This window comes from Tachyglossus aculeatus, chromosome 12 (genome assembly GCF_015852505.1).
Source record: "Tachyglossus aculeatus isolate mTacAcu1 chromosome 12, mTacAcu1.pri, whole genome shotgun sequence".
Taxonomy (NCBI): Eukaryota; Metazoa; Chordata; class Mammalia; order Monotremata; family Tachyglossidae; genus Tachyglossus; species Tachyglossus aculeatus.
The window spans coordinates 5,676,183-5,693,180 of NC_052077.1; the positions used below are offsets into that span (position 1 = coordinate 5,676,183).

Here is a 16,998-nt window from a genome sequence, read left to right on the forward strand (position 1 = left end):
GATCAATGTTTTGGTCACCCACCTCTGATGCTTGCCCATGCTGCTGCTGCTTAGCACAGGGGAATCGACTTTTTCTAAGCACTTGAGAGAGTACAATACAGTAAGTGGACCTGATCCCTGCCTTCAAGGATTTTACAATCTGGAGGAATAAGAGGAATTTGGGCTCTGTTACTCATGTATACTTGAGGCTCCTTAAACTCTTAATGGCAAACTTCCCTGAAGCAGGCCCTAAGCAAAGGCCTGGGAAGTACACAAAGGTCTATATACTCGCTGCTGGGTATATTCCAGGACATTATGTCTTTAACACACACACACACACACACACACACACACCATCCATTACATCTCCTCAGAACCACGTCAAGGATCAGTCCACTTCTTACGACCAGACTTCCTTTCCTGACCAAAGCAAAGTTCTCATTTCGGCTCTGAGACCCAGAAAAAATTTACCATTTCCCAGACTGTCATCTTGAACAGATCATGACACACAGAAGCCAAGGAAAACAAATGAAATTCATGTTTTACTGGGTCCCACATGCTGTGATGTTTCCAAGCTCGCATGTATCCACCAAGAAGCACTCAGAAGGTTGGACTCTGAAAACAAATCCATAATGAGACTAGAGCACAGAGCAAAAATCAACTCAACAAGTCGCTCCATATGTTTTACATCTTCTGGTATCCCATAAAGGAAGTGGATGTGGTAGATTGTACTTGGCACCTAGTTTAGAGGCTCCCAGGCAGGTTTATTTTTTTTTCCCCTCCCACAGTCACCTAATTGAGCTCCCACCTCTGGAATGCCCACAGAATGGGAGACAAGTTAAAACATAACCACAACGACATGCAGTGCACATATAGGTCCCCTGTACCTGTAAGCCCTCTAGACTGTTAGCTGCTTGTGGACAGGGATGATGTTTATCAACTATATTATATTGTGCCCTCCTAAGCTCTTAGTACAGTGCTCTACACACAGAAAGTGCTCAGTAAACACCTTGAAAGATAAATCAGGCATAGGTTACTCCCTCTACTTTGAGAAGTTGACATGCTAGCAAGTCCAAGTTTTAGGTTGGATAACACTGAGAGTCAACTTAGGCAGACACCTTCCCTTCCGCTACAGCCATGCCCAAACAACCACCACCTTAAGGCTTTTCAAACAGTTTAAATGCCTTTCCATACTTTGTGGAGGAAAAAAAAAAGATTTCCCTCATCTTTTAGTGTGTATTCATACATTAGCTTTGTTTAAAGTACTCTAAGACTTGGCTGGGAAGTTTCAACCCATGGTGATATGGAAAAACAAGTACACATACATACATATACACACACACAAAATGATAACTGAAATGACATCTATATAATGATAACCAATCTATAAAGACATGCAGTATTTAAAGATTGGATATCACTGCATAAAACTGCAAAGAAGTGTATACCATGGCTATTCCTAAGTCCATGTGAAGCATATCAATAGTGTCTTTAGCTTCAATCAATTCTAGGTTCAGAATTCATACAAAATAGGCAAAATACTAACCTCAAAAACACAGAGTATTCTAAAATTCATTTGCTTCAGTTTGCCAGTAAAATAAAACTTTCTCTTGGATTTTTTCATGCCAAAACATCTGAACAGTCAATCGTTCCACTTTGTGAAGTACAGTTTCCTCCAACTCATCTTATACTTAAATCCTCCAGTTTGAAAATAATATCTACTGGGCTAGATTTAATAGAAAAGCAATAGCACTGTAGTGCAGTATGGAAAAAAAAAATCAATCCGAGCAATGTACTGAGTAACCAGGGACATTCTGCTTTCTTAAAACTGATCTTCCATTTATTATAAAAGTAATATTGTTTGTGTTCTGTACAGTTGGTAGATCGCTACCATGTGCTAATTGAATTCATTAACCATTATTAATAAAGGCAGACATTTACCGAAGAATATTTTTAGCAAATATTCTAAATTCTATAAACATATACTTTACAGACTGAGATAGAAACAAATCTCATACATATCCACCATCATACCAGCAAAATCTTCCAGCTGCAAATCTATTTTGGCACCCGTATATCGAAAACTGAGACAGTTACAACATATGCAAAATTGCCTTCTATCAAACCAACAAGGGGCCTAATGCTAATTCCCTTATAAATTTTAAAATGCCATGCAAGCACCTTACAATTCCAGGTTTCTTGCCATTACCAGGTAAAGAAATTGTACTATGTATTTCCAAGGATAACTCTGCCACATGCAGCTTCAAATTGTCCAGTTAGAGGACAGAGGAATGTCACCCTGTGAAAACATTTTTTCCTCTACAAAATTAAAGCTTTAAGAGTTATAATGGCCCAAACTATTGGTTGATATTTTAAACATGAAAGCATTAATGGTATACATCACTTTTAACATCTGCAATATACAATTTCCACTTAGCAGGAATTCATTATAAACAACAAGTCTGGTTCCTTGGTAACGCCAGCATTTTTTCTTTTCCTTGGACTGCACTTGTGTATACATACGTTATGTTTTGTCTTCTACTTTCATATCAAGTGTGTGTGCCTTTCCTTTGAAGTCTGATTTTGCATTATCTTACTCCAGCTGTGTGAAGAGAGGTACAGTCACTTGGGACCAAACGTAGGCCACTTAGAAGATGGAATAAGATTCTACCAAAGTAAACAGCCCTGAGGTGCCCCTTCCTCATTGGCTTGAAAGGTCCCTTTCAAAATGAAATCCACTCCCCTCTGCCTCAGAGACGTTATGTTCACCTTCCCTAATCTATTTTCGGGTCCATCTCCCTCTGTCAACTCTGTAAATGCCCCTTGTGGGAAAGGAGCATCAATCAGTTGTATTTATTGAAAAGCAGCTTGGCCTAGTGGATAGAGCTCATGCCTGGGAGTCAGAATAATAATAATAATGATGGCATTTATTAAACGCTTACTATGTTCAAAGCACCGTTCTAAGCTCTGGGGAGGTTACAAGGTGATCAGGTTGTCCCAAGGGGGGCTCAGTCTTCATCCCCATTTTACAGATGAGGTAATTTAGGCACAGAGAAGTGAAGTGACTTCCCCAAAGTCACACAGCTGACAACAGGCAGAGCCAGGATTGAATCCATGACCTCTGACTCCAAACCCCAGGCTCTTTCCACTGAGCCACGGTGCTTCTCTGGGAAGGATCTGGGTTCTAATCCCCACGTCACCACTTGTCTGCTGTGTGGCCTTGGACAAGTCACTTAACTTCTCTGTGCCTGTTACCTCAGCTGTAAAATGGGGATTATGGTTATGACCCCAAGTGTCCCAGGGATTGTGTCTAAACCAATTTGCTTATATCCCGCACTTAGAACACTGCCTGGCGCATAGTAAGAACTTAACAAATGAGACCATTTTTTTTATATAGAGAAACAGCATGGCCTAGTGGATAGAGCATGGCCCTGGGAGTCAAAGACCTGGGTTCTAATCCTGGCTCTGCCACTTTGTCTGCTGTGTGACCTTGGACAGGTCACTTCACTTCTCTGTGCTTCAGTTGCCTCATCTGTCAAGTGGGGATTAAGTCTGTGAGCCCCATGTGGGACAGGGACTGTGTCCAACCTGATTAGCTTGGATCTACCCCTGTGCTTAGTTCAGTGCCTGGCACATAGTAAGTGCATTACAAATGCTATTAAAAAAAAATTGAGTGCTTACTGTGTGCAGAGCATTATACTACGCCCTGGAGAAAGCACAACAGACACATTCCCTGCCCACAACAAGCTTACAATCTAGAGTGAATTTACAGTTTAGAGCATGTCTACCAACTCTGTTGTATTGTACTTTGCTAAGCATTTAGGTTGTGTCTGACAGTAAGCATGTAATTAATTGTAATTATCACTAAATCACTATGTATCCTCACTGATTAGGATTTTTATGGTATTCTTTCAGTATTTCCTATGTGTCAAGCACTGTTCTAAGTACTGGGGCAGACACAAGTTTATCATGGATACAGTCCCTGTCACACAAGGCTCACAGTTTAGGCAGGAGAGGGAATGGGTATTTAATACCCATTTTACAGTTGAGGAAACAGGCTCAGAGAAGTTAAGTGACTTGCTCAAGATCAAACTGCAACCAAGTGACAGAGGAGGAATTAGAACCCAGATCCTGACCCTCAGGCCCCTGGCTTTTTCCACTAGACCTGGTGCTTCCATGGTTTTGGCCCTTTTCTATGACATTTTAAAGCCATTCAGGTATTTGCCTCTTACCTGCTGCTGTTCAGGTCTGCTTCTTTGATTTGAATTTACAATAAAAGATTATGTGCAGGAGCCAGTGCAATCAAATGGAAACACAAGGGATACTTTAGAAAATCTAGGCCTGGATTTTGAGGGGGGAAAGTACATACTTTTTGTCCACAGTATTTCCAATGGAGGCAGATTTCCTCTAAATTATTATGAATTTGAAGGTTGGATTTTCTTCCAAGGGATTTAAGATGGCAGGGGACTGCAGTCTGGCAGACTTGGTGACAAGAGAGAGTTTCAGGCCAGAAGAACAGTGAGAGTGGGGGTATAGAGGCAGTAGAGTCAAGAGCAAGGTTCAGTTAGAAGGTTTACTTTGGAAGAACGAAGCAGAATCACAAGTAATTTTTTTTTTCCCTTTTCAAAGAGGCCATTGGAAGCATGAGATTTGAAGCATAATATATTTGCCGCTGGAAAATTTAAGGAAAGAGCTTCAGAGAGATGTACATTGGCATTGTGGCCAAAAGTTTTTATTTTTGGTTTTCCTGAAAAACTGTAAAACCCTCCCCTCAGGGGAAAAAAAAATGCCACTCTGGCCTCAGGTCTATAGGGTCACTAGGGAGATTTCCCCCTAATGGAAATATTGTGGGGAACAAGTATACTTTCCCCCATCAAAATCCAGGCCCAAATTGGATACCCGCTCCAAAGCATCCTTTGTGTTTCCGTTTGATTTTACTGGCTCTTCTATTGTTTGTTCAATCCAAAGGAGCAGATTTGCACAGAAGCAGATCTGAGGCAAACCCTTGAGCGGTCTTAAAATGTTGTAGAAAAGGGCCAAGAACAAGGGCAAAGAGGAATACTATTTTAACACATTATTTAGCCTTCAACACCCAAGTCCCGTTCCAAAGTCTTCAGCACTTTTAATGGGATTGTGTCGGCAAACTCTAGAATGGTGAGGAAGCATAATTGTCTTGGGAGAATATGCAATACTTCTGATTCCTATTCTCAAAAATAGAGTATTTGTTCCAGTGAAATATTTCCCAGAAACGTTCCGCCCAGTCCTTTCCTCTCACAAAAATAATCTGTATTCACCAAAGCCATGACTTATTTGGCAGAGTGGAAAGACTTACGATGCACTGGAGAATTCAAGGTGTGAGCTACATCTACCAGCTCTAAGGCTCTTTCCTTGAAAGCCCGGTACACATTTAGCCTTTGAATCTTTCTCCATTTTTACTACTTCCACTAACACGCTTCAATTTGAAATTGAGTTTGGATTAGTGGGGTAGGAAAGCGCTCTCACATTCACCATCAGAAAAGTAGTTCTCTTAGTCGAGCCTCAAGCCCAAGGAGACGAATACCTTCCCAGTCTCTTGTTCCCACTTCTTCTTTGAGGCGTAGGACAGGAATTATGAGTTGGGAAGCTATCAGAGAGAGGTGTGATGTGTCAGGCCGTCAAGCCACAGGGATTTCTCCCCACTTTGCTTAGGGGAAGTCCAAGATCTATCAACATACATTCAGAATGTGGCCTGGTGGTAAGAGCACAGGCTGGGAGTCAGAGGACCTGGGTTCTAATTCATTCATTCATTCAATTGTATTTATTGAGCGCGTACTGTGTGCAGAGCACTGTACTAAGCGCTTGGGAAGTACAAGCTGGCAACATATAGAGACGGTCCCTGCACAACAATGGGCTCATAATCTAGAAGGGGGAGACAGACAACAAAACATGTGGACAGGAGTCAAGTCACCAGAACAAATAGAATTAAAGCTAGATGCACATCATTAACCAAATAAAATAGTAAATATGTACAAGTAAAATAGAGTAATAAATCTTTACAAACATATACATGTGCTGTGGGGAGGGGAAGAAGGTAGGGCGGGGGGTATGGGGAGGAGAAGAGGAAAAAGGGGGCTCAGTCTGGGAGCCCTATCCACCATCCGCCACAAATCTGCTGTGTCACCTTGGTCCAGTTATTTCACATCTTTGTGCCTCAGTTGCCTCATCTACAAAATGTGGATTCAATACCTAGTCTCCCTCCTATTTAGACTGTGAGCTCCATGTGCGACCCAATTATCTCCTGTCTACCCCAGTACTTAGTACAGTGCTTGGCACAGGGTAACTGCTTCACGAATACCAGAATCATTATTCTCTAAACAGATCCCCAAGCACTTCAAACCTAGAAGGTGGAAGCGGGGTCCTCTGGGACCAGAAAGTTTCTAGCAGGGATTCAGGGGAGCAAGGACCATAACGAAAACCAACTCTACCACTTCCTGTCATACCCTAGATTTAAATTCCAGAACTTTCTTCTGGCTATTGATCGTCCAGGGGATGATAGGAGGTGATGGGCCCAGGCAGGGATGGTTTCAGACCATGACAACATGGCGATAGCAAGGGGAGGCAAACAGCAAATATATATTATGTCCCTGTCAATATACCCCCTCCACTGACCCCCATCACAGTCCCTGATTAATCTCTAGGCCTAATGCAAGCTTCTGGTGGTTGCCATGGAATTTCCCCATCAGCTAATCTCACTCTACCCGTTTCTTTTATCCACCACTTAATCCGATCTGTTTCCTCCACTTCACCCAAATTTGTTTTTAAACTTCTTGAACTTAATCCCCCATCTCCCTAGTTGATTATGGTAATTATCAAACTCCTTTCCAGCGGCTTGAAGACACTCAACCATCTCTCCCACTCCTACCTTACCACGCTGATCTCCCACTATAACTCAACCCACATGCTTTGCTCCTCTCATGCCACCCTGCTCATTGTACCTCTCTTGTGTCTATCCCAATGTTCTCCCTCTAACATGAAAAGCCACATCAGACAGATCACCACTCCTCCTGCTTTCAAAGCCCTCCTGAAATCAAATCTTCTCCAAAATGCCTTCCCTGACAGCCCTCATTTGGCTTATCCACCCTTCCCTCTGTGTCACCTACACACTCAGGTCTGTACCCCTTAAGCACTTGACATTCACTCCACTATCAGCCCCACTGAATTTATGAAACTATCCATTTCTCCTACCTGTAATTTATTTTAACATCATCTCTAGCTCTAGGCTGCAATCCCCTTGTATGCAGGAACCTTGTCTACCCACTCTATTGGACTGTACTTTCCCAAGTGCTTAGTACAGCACTTGGACAAGCAGCATGGTGTAGTGGAAAGAGCCTGGGCTTGAGAGTCAGAGGTTGTGGGTTCTAATCCCGGTTCCACCACTTGCCAGCTGGGTGATTTTGGGCAAGTCACTTCACTGGGCCTCAGTTACCTCATCTGTAAAATGGGGATTAAGACCGTGAGCCCCACGTGGGACAACCTGATCACCTTGTAAATTCCCCAGCGCTTAGTATAGTGCTTTGCACATAGTAAGCACTTAATAAATGCCATTATTATTACTATTATTCAAACAGTGCTTTGCACATAGTAAGCGCTTAACAAATATCATTATTATTATTATTATTACAGTACCCTACAGACCATAAGCACTCAAATACCAGTAATTAAGTGCTTATTATGTGCAAATCAATGTACTAAAAGTTGAGAGAGTACAATACAGTGGAGTTGGTAGACACAATCTCCACTCTCTACAGTCTGGTGGGGGAGACAGATGTTAAACTAAGTTACAAGTAGGAGAAGCAGCAGAGTATAAGGCTCTACATAGAAATGCTGTGGGGGTGAGGTAAGTATCAAAGTGCTTATGGGGTGCGGACCCAGGTGAATCAGAGATGCAGAATAAGGGGTTAAGTATTATCACTCTCCCAACCTTCAAAGCCTTATTTAAATCACATCTCCAAGAGACCACCCCTGCCCCTGCCTCATATCTCCTTAAGCAGCGTGGCTCAGTGGAAAGAGCACACGCTTTGGAGTCAGAGGTCCTGGGTTCAAATCCCAGCTCTGCCAATTGTCAGCTGTATGACTTTGGGCAAGTCACAACTTTTCTGTGCCCCAGTTACCTCATCTGTAAAATGGGGATTAAGACTGTGAGCCCTCCGTGGAACAACCTGATTACCTTGTTACGTCCCCAGTGCTTAGAACAGTGCTTTGCACATAGTAAGTGCTTAATAAATGTCATTATTAATTATTATTATTATCTCCTACTCCCTCTCCGTTGTACATCACCTACGCACTTGGATCTGAAACCTTTAAGCGCTTGATAATCCCTCATACATATCAGTAATATTTTTTCATGGCAGTCTCCCCATTGTCTGCCAACTCTGTTACACAATACTCTCCCAAGAATTAGTACAGTGCTCTGCACAAATTAAGTGCTCAGTAAATACGACTGACTGCTGTGATGCACTGGGATAGAGACGAATAGACTTGCCCCCTTTTTCTTCTCCCCCTCCCCATCCCCCTGCCCTACCTCCTTCCCCTCCTCACAGCACCTGTATGTTTGTACAGATTTATTACTCTATTTGTTTTACTTGTACCTATTTACTATTCTGTTCATTTTGCCAATGATGTGCATCTAGCTTTACTTCTATTTATTCTGATGACTTGACACCTGACCACATGTTTTGTTTTGTTGTCTGTCTCCCCCTTCTAGACTGTGAGCCCATTGTTGGGTAGGGACCGTCTCTATAGTTTGCCAACTTGTACTTCCCAAGTGCTTAGTACAGTGCTGTGCACACAGTAAGTGCTCAATAAATACGATTGAATGAATGAATGAATGAATAGTCCAGATGCAGTCCCACCCCATAAGGGGCTTCGTTCTTGAAGGGGGGACCTCAGATGACCTCCCCATTTCAGGCCACAGTCTGCACTATGAAAGCCTTCTCACCATTTTAAAGGCTACAGGGGAGGCACCCATAGCCTAGCATGGTGGATAGAGCTCAGGCCTGGGAGACAGGAGACTTTCATTCTCATCTTCGCTCCACCCCTTACGCTGTGCAACTTCAGTTAAGTCACTTACCTTCTCTGTGCTTTAGTTTCCTCCTCTGTAAAATGGGAATTATATATCTGTTTCCCCACCCCATTTGACTGTGAGCACCTCGTAGGCCAGGGACCGTTTTGGATCTGTTCACACTGTACCTGCCCCAACACTTAGCACAGTTCTTACCACACAATAAGCATTTAATCAATATGACAATTATTAGAATATTTGTCCCAAAGACTATATGGATCGTGAGGCCCCAATAATCAATTACTGGACATTGCAGTAAGGTGTTTCAAGGAGATGCTGGAATGTCCCTGGGGTAAGAACTACTGATTGATAAGCAGGTTTACTGGTGGGGAGACTTGGGTAGATGTCAGCACCCAACAACAACTCTCCATTCTCTATTTTTGAAAAGCAATAGCTCCTGGCTCATGGAGGCATCCTTTAATGGGTTAACAGTAAGATGCACTTCTATTGTCTTCAAATACAAAGCAGATTTGACCAGAGGTTGAGAAGGACTAAGTGGGAAAAGGAAGCCTCAGGAGTGAACCTGGAGGTGTTATATGTCTACTGTCTAGTACAGTCTATCTGCTTCCCCATGGGCATAGCCAATGAGCTGTACTTGCCCTCAGATTCAACCAAATGGATCGCTCAGTTTTAATTCCATAGACCTCTTTGGAATTGTGGGGTAATGAATTCCTGGAGAGACTACAGAATGAGACTCAGAACTCCGAACAAAAGGTTGGGATTGTGTAAGGATTTTGGTTGAGCCCATAAATTACATTCCCTGAGCCCGCTACCTGACACCCCAGTGGTCCTGGTCAGTGTATCCTGTTGACCCTCACACTGGGTTCACCTAGAGTGATGAAGTCTCTCAGTTAAGTGCCAAATGTCTCATTGTGCCCCGCAGCTGATTTCGGAAGTAGCCAAACAGAGAAATCCAAAATGAATGTGTCAGCTGCCCCCCCTAGGTCACCATGTGTATATGTGATACTGCCGAGTCAAAGCATCCCCTATCAGATCATCAATTAACTAGGATGGAAAAAAAGCGGCTTGAAAATCTTGGCAATCTTCCTAGAGCATAGTTACAGTGATGTAAGGTAATATCAGTATGAATAGCAAAAGGACATTTGAGGTCTTTAGAAAAGATTCACCCCCCCCCCTACTCCTTTCAGTACCTCCAATTCAAACCATGTTTTTTATTGAGTGTGCATTATGTGAGGAGCACTGTACTAAGCGCTTCAGAGAGTACAACAGAATTGGCAGCTTACAATCTAGAGTGGGAAATAGATATTAAAATAAACTGCAGATATCTAAGAGCTGTGGGGCTGAGGATGGGGTGTATATCAAATGTTTAAAAGGTACAGCTTCACTCCGGGTATCTGCCTATTTCTCAGGAGTTGCAATGGCATTCTGAATCTTTTCAAAACGTTCACTTCCAAATCTACAGGTTTGTTTTTTTTTCTTGAGTCAAAGTCAAGTAAGCCAGGAGCTAAAATTACATCCTAAAGAACCGTTGTATTGCTGTGGTAAAAACCCCAACTGGAAACTTATCATCATTCAGAGTAACACAGGTCGTCAGTCCAAGAACAGTCCTAGGTTTTTCCCACAAGGTTTCTGGTCCATTATTAACTACAGTTACCTCTCTCTAAAGAATGACTGATAACCGAGAAAACCCCCAGAAGCAGAAAAACGTTTGAATGATAAAAATAAATTGCAGTATGTGTGTGTTTTATGTGTTTATGTAATTATAAAAAGTCATACACTTCAGTTTAGCCCAATAGAACATGGCAAAAACTCAACCTTGGAGCACTGCTGCATTCCAGAGTAGGTTTTCAACATGACACCACAATATTGGCTGCCAAGAAATTCTCAAATCCCTTCCAAAACCTTTGAAGGGTCTTGTTTAATCTTATTAAAGCCAGCCCAGGGAAAATGACTACATCCCAGCAACTGTGCTGCCTTTTAGAACTGGATGTCCTGTGTCTTAAAACAACAAGGAAATGCCCAGAAACACACACACGGTACTGGACACAAACACATACACACCTTTCCAGACTCCAGGAAAAAGTTCTGACGGCTAGAGCACCAGTTGAATAGGATAAAAATTCGTATCCCTGTGGCGAGCTAAGGCTCAGTGGTCCCCTCTTCCTTTTCCTCCTCCGTCTCCCTAAGCCCTACCTTCTTGGAAAAAAAGAGCTATTCTAGCGCTTTAATAGTTATCCAAGTGTTACTGCTTTGCCTGAAGAAATGTGCGTCAGTTCAATCCCTGATGGTTCCGATTCTAGCAACATTGTAGAGCCAGAGAAATTAAGCCATTTATCATGAAATGTTTTCTTCCAGCCCATACTTAACTTTTTTTCCCCTCAGAGAGAATTCTATTCATCTTACAAGAGGAGCAATATTAATAGAGAAAACACGATTCTTTGTGCTTCAGTTCCATTCAGGTAAGTGCAGAAACTGAGATTTTCCTTTTTTGAAAGCTAAAAGTCAATACAATGGTTTGCAGGCACCAAACTATAACCAGCAATGTATTCAAAATTTCCTAGACAACTTATGTTTGGAGAGGTGCACTACACAGAACCATATTATGAAAGGAAAAAAAACCTATAGTCTCTTAGTTTCTATATAAAAGAAAGAACTGCAACAAACGTAACAGTTTGCAACACAGCTCTTGTAGGTCACGCTAAAATGAAATTTCCTAGAAAAAGGGTTCCTTTTGTTAAGTACTGGTAATCAATAGCCCGACAGAAACAAGCCTGAAGGAAAACCAGGCAACATGAAATTCAACTGCATTGTCCTTACATGCTCCACTCAAAAGTTAATTCACAGGGGCAGGCGTCTACTCTATCCAACCCCTTGCCAAATGGCAATGTCGTTCCACTTCACTACTGATAAGGCTTTCTCCCACTAGGTGATTTACCTTATAGTCATCATCATCAATCGTATTTATTGAGGCGCTTGCTATGTGCAGAGCACTGTACTAAGCGCTTGGGAAGTACAAATTGGCAACACACAGAGACAGTCCCTACCCAACAGTGGGCTCACAGTCTAAAAGGGGGAGGACAGAGAACAAAACCAAACATACTAACAAAATAAATAGATAGATATGTACAAGTAAAATAATAGAGTAATAAATATGTACAAACACATTCCTGAGATTTGACAGTCACCCTACACCTTTAATGGCTCTCCCCATTTAGTCGGGGTTCCTCATTGTACTCTCAAGGGCTTAACAGTGCTCAGCACTGAATAAACACTCAATACACTTGACTGACTCACAGATTTATCAGAATCGATGAAATAGCAAAGTAGAGGCAATGGAATTCAGCATCTTAGTCTTCTAGTATGTAGCCAGTCCATTGCTTAGTCAACTAAGAGATAAGCACAAAAGTAATCCTTGCCAGCTGTGTGACTTTGGGCAAGTCACTTAACTTTTCTGTGCCTCAGTTACCTCATCTGTGAAATGGGGCTTAAGACTGTGAGCCCCACGTGGGACAACCTGATTACCTTGTATTTACCCTAGCACTTAGAACAGTGCTCAACACATAGTAAGCACTTAAATACAATTATAATGATGATGATGATTATGACATCTCCTCTGAAACATCTTCTCTAAGCTCTCATCTCCTCTTCTTCCACTCCCTTTGCATCACCCTTGCACTTGGATTTTCACCCTCTATTCACCCCTCCCAAGTGCTTAGTATATTGCTCTGCACACAAGTGCTCAGTAAATATGACTGATAACTATATTGATCATTTTTATGAGATGCTTAGAGAACAATGCTCCAGTATCACAATGATGGTCTTAGAGGAAGAAAGGTAACACATGAAGGTCTTCCTCTGGAAGGACTCCTCCTACTAGAGATCCTTTCCAGTGAAGTCAACATTTTAGCAATAGATGCAATCTCAAACAATGTAATAATATAGTGGGCAGATCAGACTGGCAGGCAGTAACCAGAAGAGGAGCTGATCTCCTTGAGCTGAAGCTTTGGGAAAGTTGTTGGACCCACGCCATGGATACCAAAGGGGTGATTCTAAAGCAGCAGCGGGAGCTACAATGGCCAATAAATCAATGTGGCATAGGACACGTTTGACAGGTTTGTGATGTGAAATGGACTGAGGATTATACATTGGGTTTATTACCCACTTCTGCACACATGAATCAAGTATCACTGTAAATGGCATTTATTAAGCGCTTACTATGTGCCAGGCACTATTCTAAGCGCTGGGGTGGTTACAAGTAAAATCGGAGTGGGCACAGTCCCTTGTCCCACTTGGGGCTCATAGTTTCAATCCCCCTTTTACAGATGAGGTAGTTGAAGCAAAGAGAAGTGAAGTGACTTGCCCAAGGTCACACAGCAGACAAGTGACAGAGCTGGGATTAGAACCCATGACCTGGCTCCCAAACCCATACTTTATCCACTACACCATGCTACTACTTCTTCAGTGTTAGTCTTACGGTGTCATCTTTAAATCCAAACATCTGCTCTACATACACATGGACCGCAAACACAAAGACATATACACACCAATTGTCTAGACCCAAGAGAAATAATAATAATTATTACGGCATTTGTTATTGCTTACTATGTGCCAAGCACTGCTCTAAGTGCTGGGGTAGATACAAAGTAATCAGGTTGTCCCATGTGGGGCTCACAGCCTTAATCCCCTTTTTACAGATGAGGTAACTGAAGCACAGAGAAGTTAAGTGGCTGCCCAAGGTCACACAGCTGACACGTGGCGGAGCCAAGATTAGAACCCACATTCTCTGAGTCCCAGGCCCATGCTCTTTCCACTAGGCCACGCTGCTTCTCAAAATACTATTTTGGTTTCCAGAGCAGGTGAAGCTAATTACATGACAATATTGTAGAATGACTTTTTAAGTGATACCAAACAGCTGAGAGGAGATTTTGCCAGAAAAAAATATATATATATTTATATATATATCAGGGGTATGGTATGAATTTGATTGAAATAGATTAGACATGAGTACATATTGAGATTTAAGTTCATAAAAGTAGGTTTCCATGACCTTGAATCACAGATGTAAGACTACAACACATCTTAAGACACAAGACAATTTAAAGAAAGATTAACCAGCGTTCAGTGTAGAAGAATTTATGGAGCTGCCTAGGAAACTCTGTTAATGGCGATTTATGTATTTTCCTTTTCTCGCAGCCAATACACATATTTTATACATAATATATACATATTTGGAGAAGTCTTTCGCTCTGGCACATGTGTGTATGTACTGCCTAGAGTGAAAGGCTTCTCCAAGTATGGGATGTGAATAGTTTTATTGGAACAGACTACTGACCATGAAGGTGTCACCCCCTCACCTCTAGCTGGTCTCTCAGTTACATTCTAGGTTTTCTCCTCGCCCTGGTGAGTTCTCTTTGGCTTAAAGCTCAAAGATCCTCTTCCTTTACTCAAGGGCTTTCCACCCGATTGGGCATCCACAGAAGAACTCCTCTTCCACTAGGAAAACGCCCTCTGGTAACCCAACTTGGACGGTGAAGCCTTGGTCTTATAGAGAATAAGGGGAAACCACTTCTCCCCACTTCCCACTGACCCGTTTCCATTAATGGCAAGGCTGACATTCCTGTCCCAACAATGCTCGGCTGAACTTGTCTGCTGACTAGAAGCCTAATCAATCAATCAATCGTATTTATTGAGCGCTTACTATGTGCAGAGCACTGTACTAAGCGCTTGGGAAGTACAAATTGGCAACACATAGAGACAGTCCCTACCCAACAGTGGGCTCACAGTCTAAAAGGGGGGAGACAGAGAACAGAACCAAACATACCAACAAAATAAAATAAATAGGATAGAAATGTACAAGTAAAATAAATAAATAAATAAATAAATGGAGTAATAAATATGTACAACCATATATACATATATACAGGTGCTGTGGGGGAAGGGAAGGAGGTAAGATGGGGGGATGGAGAGGGGGGGACGGAGGGGGAGGGAGGAGGGGGAGAGGGGGAGAGCCTACCACTTTGAGCTCTATTTAAAGGTGAAGAGTCTTAAAGAAAGGCCCATAGAGCAAACAGTGCTTGGCACATTGTAAGTGCTTACCAAATACCACCAACAAATTCAATCCACCCATTATCTATCCAATTCAGAAATGTGCCTCATGTCATTTTGGCCACAAGCGACTTATCTATCCTAATGTATTTCTTAAAGTGAAGAAAATTTATTTGCCATTACTGCAGAGTACAGACCTGTATCTCCAGGTCCTCGAGTAGTGAAATGAAATACGGGGGCCGCTATATCTTTCACAATGATTTCTATGTGTATATCTTATTTCTTAACATGATTTTGACAGACTCTGCTTGGATGCCAAAAAAAAAACAAAAAAACAGAACAGTCTTCTCCTGGGAGGGAACCAAGTAGAGAAAGAGGCATGGATGAAGCAGTGTGAAGCAAGTACACTGAGGATAAGATGAGATGAGGCTCAGTGAAACAGCAGCTCATGCTTCACTCATGGGCAAGACTAGTTTCAAAGCCAAGGGTTAGAAGTTAGAGGGTTACAAGTTACAAGGGCCTGAGAGTCGGAAGGTAATGGGTTCTGATCCTGGCTCCACCGCTTATCTGCTGTGTGACCCTGGGCAAGTCACTTCACTTCTCTGGGCCTCAGTTACCTCATCGGTAAAATGGGGATTAAGACTGTGAGCCCCATGTGGGACAACCTGATTACCTTGTATCTACCCCAGCACTTAGAACAGTGCTTGGCACATAGTAAGGGCTTAACAAATACCATCATTATTAAGTCCATTTTAGAGAAATGCCCCACAGTCCTGAGCAAGACTTTGGTCTTTGGTCACAAGCACTTAATACTGTACTCTGCATACAGTAAGCGCTTAATAAATATGATTGAATGAACGATCATGAACATTCTGAGCCACCGTGGGCTATGCGAATATATTCATAAACTTTTAAACTGTATATATGTATATATGTTTGTACATATTTGTTACTCTATTTATTTATTTTACTTGTACATATCTATTCTATTTATTTTATTTTGTTAGTATGTCTCGTTTTGTTCTGTCTCACCCTTTTAGACTGTGAGCCCACTGTTGGGTAGGGACTGTCTCTATATGTTGCCAACTTGTACTTCCCAAGAGCTTAGTACAGTGCTCTGCACACAGTAAGCGCTCAATAAATACGATTGATGATGATGATAAACTGAATATCTGACAGTTTTTCCCTTGGTTAACGCACTGCATCTTGGTGAACATTAAGCATGCCGAAATTTGTGACCTTACATTCAGGGATTTTATAAGTCCTGAAAAAAAACTTGCAAATCCTGTGGCTGGGATTCATTCAATCGTATTTATTGAGCACTTACTGTGTGCAGAGCACTGTACTAATTGAAAGTAATAGCTGGCAACACCACAGCCTAAAAGAAATCAGAGTAACAACACAAGCCTCCCCTCAACCTCCATGCCGAGGACTAGTCAGCAAACATCCTCTCTCAGGGTCACACCTGGAGAGTTTCCAATACTCTACTAGTCCCAACTACGGGAGGGAGAGTCAAGCAGAGGCATATCCATTCCTATCTTGGGCAGTGGTTAGCGAGTGGAAGGCAATCTGCTACAAACTCAACTGTGCTGGGCAGCAGCGGCATAGGAGAGTCGAGGGCGGAGAGTCTAGTTTACTGCGCAGGAAGCGACAATGGTAAACCACTTCTGTATTTTTACCAAGACAACACTATGGATACACTACCAGAATGATTGCAGGTGGAACACTCTGGGAGAGATGTGTCCACGGATCAAAGATGACTCGACAGCATAAGACAAGACAGCTCAGCAAACATAAGATTTGTTTCCTTGAAAGACCGCACATGATTTTTTTAAATCCATCTTCCATCTTTTTAAATCCATCTTCTAAAAATTCAAACAAATAAATCATCAAATAAAAGGGGGTAATCCCAG

General features: G+C 42.1%; 1 protein-coding gene across 2 annotated transcripts in view; it reads right to left on the bottom strand.

The window, feature by feature from the left end:
* The window catches only part of COL25A1 (collagen type XXV alpha 1 chain), a 561,710-nt gene that overhangs the window by 430,325 nt on the left and 114,387 nt on the right, over positions 1 to 16,998 (bottom strand). The gene's annotated exons all lie outside the window — the stretch shown is intronic.